Consider the following 8,294-nt stretch of genomic DNA (forward strand, 5'->3'; position numbering starts at 1 on the left):
CACACACACACACACACACACACACACACACATACACACACACATACACACACACTCACACACATGCATATAAAAGTCAGAAAATTTTATTCTTTTTAAGTAATCATTTTATGCTTGGAGCCTGTGAGTGCTAGGGAGAGTGTGGTTCTCTGCAATCCCTAAGACATCATCATCACAATCTACATTGACTTGAGTGAGGCTTCTTCTAAAAGCCAAATAAACAAAATGTTGTCCTTGAATTGCCTCATACTTCATACATCTGTATAGACTGTACAGAGATTTTAAAGACCATTCTCTTCAGAGTTGTGTGATTCCCCTGATCAAAGGGACTCATTCATTTGTTAACGTACACATGACCATCTTATTCTCTACTTTCCATATTTTGGAATAGATAATGTTATGACAATGAAATTTGTTATTTTTTTAAATTCAAGTACCTTAGCAGATTCCTTAAAATAAGAGTACAACAAATAGCCTTCCCCAGATAAGAGTATACTTGTTGCCTATCCAATACCAAGTGGTCAACCCTAAAAGCATGCACACAAGTAACATTGTACAGACTGAACAAGTTTTTTGTTTTTGATTTGTGTGTGTGTGTGTGTTTTGGGGCATGTGGGTTTGTAGAACAACAATTGAGTTTAAAAGAGGCTATGAATTTGAAAGAGAGCAAAGAGTGGTATATGGGAAAGTTTGAACAAGGAAGAAAAATGAGGAAATGATGTAATTTATACTATAACTTCAAAAAATAATTTATATATTTAAAAAAAACCTTCCTCAAACACAGCCCTTCCATCTTGGGTCTTATATCCTCAAAAACTGTGGAAATAAATCATTTTCCAAAACTAATTATACAATGTATAGTTTACTAAGGCAAATGGAGAAAGAGAGATATACTATCTCTTAAATATTACTGATAGTACCTTTCTCCCAAGTAGTGTAAGAACTGATAGTGGGGTGAGCATGATCTGTACTATAGAGCTAAGGATCTTAACTCCCATGATCACTATATTATTTCATTGCTGTCAATATTATTATTAAGATGTAAAAATCTGGGGTCTCTCAGAGACCAGTCTGCGCAGGAGAGAGCACAGACCACAGAAGCAACAGAGCTTCTTGGACAAGATCCCTTCAGGCCTTCATCCTCAGCCAGGAGGCAAAGCTGAGACCCAGACCTCTGGGCACCTTTCTCACCAGTTGAGACTAGGCCTCCAGGGAGGGCTCTGACCACTAGGACTTAGGTGAGAGTTGGACTCCCAGGAGTGCTGACAGAGGCTAACAGAATCACGGGAGGAACAAGATCCAGCCAGAGACAGAACATCTAACACCAGAGATTACCAGATGGTGAAAGGTAAACATAAGAATCTTACTAACAGAAACCAAGACCAGTTGGTATCATCGGAACCCAGTACTCCCACCACAGCAAGTCCTGGATACCCCAACACACCCGAAAAGCAAGAGTCAGATTTAAATTCATAACTCATGATGCTGGTGGAGGATTTTAAGAAGGGCATTAATAACTCAAAGAAATGCAGGAGAACACTGCTAAACAGGTTGAAGTCCTTAAAGAGGAAGCACAAAAATCCCTCAAATAATTACAGGAAAACACTGCTAAATAGGTAGAACTCCTTAAAGAAGGAGCACAAAAATCCCTTAAAGAATTATAGGAAAACACAATCAAACAGGTGATGGAATTGAACAAAACCATCCAAGATTTAAAAATGGAAGTAGAAACAATAAAGAAATCACAAAGGGAGACAAATCTGGATATAGAAATCTTAGGAAAGAAAACAGCAATAGAATACAAGAGATGGAAGAGAGAATCTCAGGTGCAGAAGATTCCATAGAAAACATGGACACGACAATCAAAGAAAATGGAAAATGCAAAAAGATCCTAACTCAAAACATCCAAGAAATCCAGGACATAATGAGAAGTCCAAACCTAAGGATAATAGATATAGATGAGAATGAAGATTTCCAGTTTAAAGGGTCAGTAAATATTTTCAACAAAATTATAGAAGAAAACTTTCCTAGCCTAAAGAAAGAGATGCCCATGAACATACAAGAAGCCTATAGAACTCCAAATAGACCAGAAAAGAAATTCCTCCTGACACATAATAATCAGAACAACAAATGCACCAAATAAAGATAGAATATTAAAAGTAGAAAGGGAAAAAGTTCAAGTAACATATAAAGGCAAACCTATTAGAATTACTCCAGACTTCTTACCAGAGACTATGAAAGCCAGAAGATCCTGGACATATGTTATACAGACCCTAAGACAACACAAATGCCAGCCCAGGCTATTATACCCAGCAAAACTCTAAATTACCATAGATGGAGAAACCAAAGTATTCTATGACAAAACCAAATACACACAATATCTTTCCACGAATCCAGCCCTTCAAAAGATAATAAAGGGAAAACTCCAACACAAGGAGGGAAATTATGCCCTAGAAAAGCAAGAAAGAAATTCTTCAACAAACCTAAAAGAAGACAACCTCAAGAACAGAATCCCAACTCTAACAACAAAAATAAGAGGAAGCAACAATTACTTTTCCTTAATATCTCTTAGTATCAATGGACTCAATTCCCCAATAAAAAGACATAGACTAACAGACTGGCTACATAAACAGGACCCAACATTTTGGTGCATACAGGAAACCCACCTCAGGGACAAAGACAGATACTACCTCAGAGTAAAAGGCTGGAAAAAAATTTCCAAGCAAATGGTCCAAAGAAACAAGCTAGAGTAGCCATTCTAATATTGAGTAAAATCAACTTCCAACTCAAAGTTATCAAAAAAAAAAAAAAAAAAAAAAGACAAGGAGTGGTACTTCACACACATCAAAGGTAAAATCTTCCAAGATGAACTCTCAATTCTGAATATCTATGCTCCAAATGCAAGGGCAGCCACATTCATTAAAGAAACTATAGTAAAGCTCAAAGCCCACATTGCACCTCACACAATAATAGTGGGAGGCTTCAACACCCCACCCTTATCAATGGACAGATCCTGGAAACAGAAACTAAACAGAGACACACTGAAACTAACAGAAGTTATGAAACAAATGGATTTAAGAGATACAGTTTGCAAAACACATGAAACTCAAGAAGAAGGAAGACCAAGTGTTGGTAGTTCATTCCTTCTTAAAATGGGAAGCAAAATACCCATGGAAGGAGTTAAAGAGACAAAGTTCAGAGCTGAGATGGAAGAAAGGACCATCCAGAGACTGCCCCACCGGGGAATCCATTGAATAAACAACCACCAAACCCAGACACTATTGCATGTACCAGCAAGATTTTGCTGACAGGACCCTGATATAGCTATCTCTTGTGAGGCTTTGCCAGTGCCTAGAAAATACAGAAGTGCATGATCGCAGTCATCTATTGGATGGAACACAGGGACCCCAATGAAGAAGCTAGAGAAAGTACCCAAGGAACTAAAGGGATTGGCAACCCTATAGGAGGAACAATGATATGAACTAACCAGTACCCCCACCCCCACCCCCACCCCCTCCAGAGTTTGTGTTTCTAGTTGCATATGTAGCAGAGGATGGCCTAGTAGGCCATCAATGGGATTAGAGGCCCACGGTCTTGTGAAGATTATATGCCAGGGGAATGCCAGGGCCAGGAAGTGGGAATGGGTTGCTTGGGTAGAAGGGCGGGGGAAGGGTATAGGGGGCTTTGGGGATAGCATTTGATATGTAAATGAAGAAAATATCTAATAAAAAAAGAAAAAGAAAAAATGTACAAATCTATGTAGTTATCTACATTGATTCTCTTTTAGTTTTAAATGGCCAGTATATTAAAAACTATTTCCTAAAAAGTTTTCCCTCAGCACTTAGGAGGGGTTCGGTCTGAGGCTCCCAGGGTCTAGAATAAAGCCAAAATCTGTGAATGCTTAAAGTCTCTATGAAAATGGAGTATTATTTCTTTAATTCTTATATACATGTTTCTGTATAATTTAAATAACATCTAGCTTATGATGTAAACAACAGTTATATTGTTGGGAAAAGAGTGTTAACAAGCACAAAGCTGAAAAAAAATCTGTGTATGATCATTATTTGGTTTTTATTCTTTCATCCTATTATTTTTTAAACATTTCCTGCTATTGTCTGCCTCATCAACAGATGCAGAACTCTCAGGTGCATGGTGCCCACTGAGTATATTTTTTAATACCTCTGTAGCAGGTTTAAGTCTTATACCTGCCTAAATTCCATCCAGATGAGCATGTTTGACTTCAATGCATCACTTACTCAACATATTGTCACATAATTTCCACTATGTACTGAGTACTGACTGGAGCCAAGATCCCACTAATGTTCAGTAGTCACACAGGGATTCAGTGTGACCGAAATCTGAAATTCATTTAGCCCTATAACCTTGACCCCATTTGCTTTCTCTCTCTTCATGTAAAAACACATACATCTCAGTAAGATATTCTCATGTTTATCATCCTGTGATTATATAACACAGTATAACAAATAATATCCGGGTGAAAACATCTAGTTCATGTTTTAGGTTTACTTTGTTCAGCCTTAGGAAATAACATGCAGTTTCTAATTCAGAGAGCTAAAATGTTATCTTTGAGCTTTGTGAGCAAGTAACATAATGATTACCAAATACTTTGTCAAGATTTAGGTTCTATAAAAGATTATTCTTTTAACCGTTTGTGATAGGTGAGTTAGGAGACAATGCACAAATCTTCACATGAGTAACTTCTGGATCTTTAAAGGCAACACCCAGGTAGCCTGGTAGAGTGGTGAGTGATTAAGGATATAGACATGGTCCACGGTTTCCTTTACTAATTAACTCCCATGTTTTAAGGTGTCACCTTTAGGAAGAACAAGCACATGGAGTTAGCAAACTTTGCTACAATTTAGTATTTTCTTAATTGTTCAGTAATTGTACATGTTTCCTTAAAACAACTGGAATCCGGTGCCCAGAGGAGGAAGGCTATACCTATGAGGTAGGGCTATCTCTTGCCACGAAAAACAAAAACAAAAACACCCAAAACCCCTGATCTTAGCAAGTCAAACAGCACCTGTTCAGAATCTCATTGGACTGCAGGTAAGAAATCATAGGTAACATAACTAGGTCCTCTGCACAGTGTCTCAGAAGGCAGAGAGGAGGTGTCATCTCACCATGTGGACTTTATGTTCTCCTTCCAACCTCATTCCTGGAAGAACTGAAACCTTGGTGACTGTCAGATTGAGAGCTCTTTTTCTTTACTCTCAATAAAGGTTTTCTCCCAGCTTATAGAGGCTTACTCAAGTCTTTAAACATATCCCTACCATGTTTAACATCAAGACTGGTAGACTCCTTCTCACAGTTAGTTAGTTATCTTGGGCTTGCTTTGTTGCCACCAGCTATTAAGATCTTTTAATAGGACCTGAACTAAGAAAAGTATATTCAAGACAGAGAGAACGAAAGGGCCCATGCTTAAAGCAGGAATAGTTGTAATGGAACCTGAGAGGGAGATCACATCTTTTATTTAGATCAGTTTGTCACATAAGCTGACCGACTAAGAACTTACTATTTTTAAGTTGGATTTTTCGTTTTGGTGATTATTTTACAGTACTGGGAATTCGACTCAGGATCTTATGCATGTAAGGCAAGTGTTGCACTACAAGTGTAGACTCAGTCCATCTACAGTTTAAGATAAGGAAGAACCTGAGACTTGAACAGAAAGACTTTATAGTTTTGTCATCTAGTGCTCTGTTCAACTGGATTCTCTTAACATCGAAGATCACTTTAAAATGGTAAATAAACTCTTCAAGAATTTCATACACGAATATGGGTTTCTACCATATCTACCCTCTATTCTTTCTCTCCCAGTCCTACTGGATCCAACACATATACTACATCCCTCTCTGAACTTCATGTACTCATTTCTCTTTTAAGAGCCACTGTATCCAGTGAGTACTGCACATGTCCTCACGTGTGTGTGTGTGGCCATGCACTGAAGCATGATCAGCCTTCTAAACGGATTCCTTTCTGACTAAGCATGTGAAAATGAAGAGCATGTGGACCTCATAAACATCACAGACATCATAAACAGTACAGCATGCTATGTTGGCCTGGCTTGGTCAGGAAAAGGGAGTGGACATCTCTCATTTCTTCTCTGGTGTCCTTTTCTCCAGCTAATAGTGCAGGCATCTTGTCCATGGACCAAACAACAGCTATTAGTTTCTAACATTTTGTGGGACTGTAATCATGTGAACAAATTAAACTCATATATCCTTTACCCAAAACATACTTAATAAACTACTAAGTTTCTCTTCACAGAGATCTTATTTGAATATTTGAACTTTTTAGAGACTGAGCATATGATTAATGGAATACAGGAAGATCTCAATATACTTACATATTACCACAATGCCAAGTCTCTTATCTTTTCTCCTGACTATTTGCTGCTATTGTTGTGTTTCTTAGCATCTCCTTTCCAAAAATCTTAGAGCTTAGACTAGACTGTTAAATAGAGAAATCTGGTAGATGTAAAAATAAGAGAAATCATCTCAAAGCAATTTTCCATTCCATGAAGCTCAAAGCCATACAGGCCCATTGGGTGTTCATTTTTTCTTGGATGCTCCAATACCAATAGGCATAAAGAGGCAGAGACAAAGGACAAAGGGGGTGGGAGGAATCTAGGTACTGATAAACATCCTTTGAGGAAGGAATCCTTCTGCAATTTGATTAGGATTAGGAGATAGGAATGTTTACTGCTAAAAGGGGATGCATCAGGAAGCAATTTATTCAGGCAGAAAGAATCCAACACAACTCTTGGGCCTAAGTTTGGACTGATTATGTCTGCAGAATACAGGGTAGCAGTTTTCAAATGTCTTGACTAAGACCTATAGTACAAAATCTATTTTTGGTTTATATTCTGGACATAGGAACAAATGTATATTTAAGTGTGTTTTACCAAACCATATTTAGTGTGTGTGGTATGTACTAGAGGGTTTTTTTTTCTTCTTTTCTGTTTCAATTATTTTACATACCAGGTGAAGTCCATTTATAATTAATTGAGTCTGCCAGAGACAATTTCTTGTGTCCCTTAGCATGAAGAACATTGGACTACAGGTGGGTTCTGGAAAGCCTGTGAATTGGTTTTGAACTCTAGACTTCTAGTGTTCCTCTCTCTCCACATCCTCGCCAGCATCTGCTGTCACCTGAATTTTTGATCTTAGCCATTCTGACTGGTGTGATGTGATGTGAATTCCTGAGGAGCAGTTTGCATAACTTTTATGAGCATGTGACTGTCTAAAGAAATGGTAAATGGCTACTATCTACTTGATCAGATAACTGCATTAAAGGAACTAGTTCTAGATGAAATGTAATGTCTAAAAGCTCAGTGGTTGGGTTAAAAGATACTCTTGGCCCATTGACTCTTCCAGTAGGACTGACCACCAAGGTCATCCTTGACAACCAACAATCTTCACACTGGAGTGTACAGACAATAAAAGGTTATTGCAGTTTTTATGGTTGTGTACCTAGGAAACTGTGTGAGCACATATGTGTGTCTATATGCAAAATAGTCACTAAATAGCTACATGCCTATGTGTGCATTGCTTTCAAGTATGTGTGTGTGTGTGTGTGTATGTATGTATATGTATGCTCAATATGTTACTTGGAAAGAGAGTTATAACACATTAGTTTTCTCATTGTCTGCTGAAAGTATCTTAAGGAAAAGAGGCTTATTTGACTAAGTTTAAAGATACAATCTATACTATCTTAGAATACCCAGCAGGAAGAAAAACTCTACAAAAGCACAGACAGCTAGTCCTATTGTGTTTGCATCTGGGAAAAAAAAAGATACACACTGGTCCTCGGTTATATTACCTTTGTATTCAATCTAGAATCCCTGCCCATTAGATGGTGCTCACACTAAGGATGGATATATCCTATGGGTGATTTCAAATCCAGTCTCATTGTCAATGAAGTTAAACCATCAAAGGGCAATACATAAAATTAATTGAATCTTCTTTTATTTAATAACCTCTAAAGCATTTCTGCTGAAATTCTCATGAAATGATTCTCTCAATCGTTACTGAGGCCCTCCTTTGCATGCAGACCGTAGTCTTTCTGTGTCTTTTATACAGTCAGATCCCTTCCATATTTGACTGTATTTACATATGTATTGAGCATATAAAACATCGTGAATAAACTTACTGGGCCCTTTAGAAAAATAGTAAGTACCTTTTCAAACAATGGAGAAGCTAGAGTAAGTACCCAAGGAGCTAAAGGGATCTGCAACCCTATTGTTGGAACAACATGATGTACTAACTAGAACC

The sequence above is a fragment of the Mus caroli genome, chromosome 15 (assembly GCF_900094665.2).
Source record: "Mus caroli chromosome 15, CAROLI_EIJ_v1.1, whole genome shotgun sequence".
NCBI classification, from domain to species: domain Eukaryota; kingdom Metazoa; phylum Chordata; class Mammalia; order Rodentia; family Muridae; genus Mus; species Mus caroli.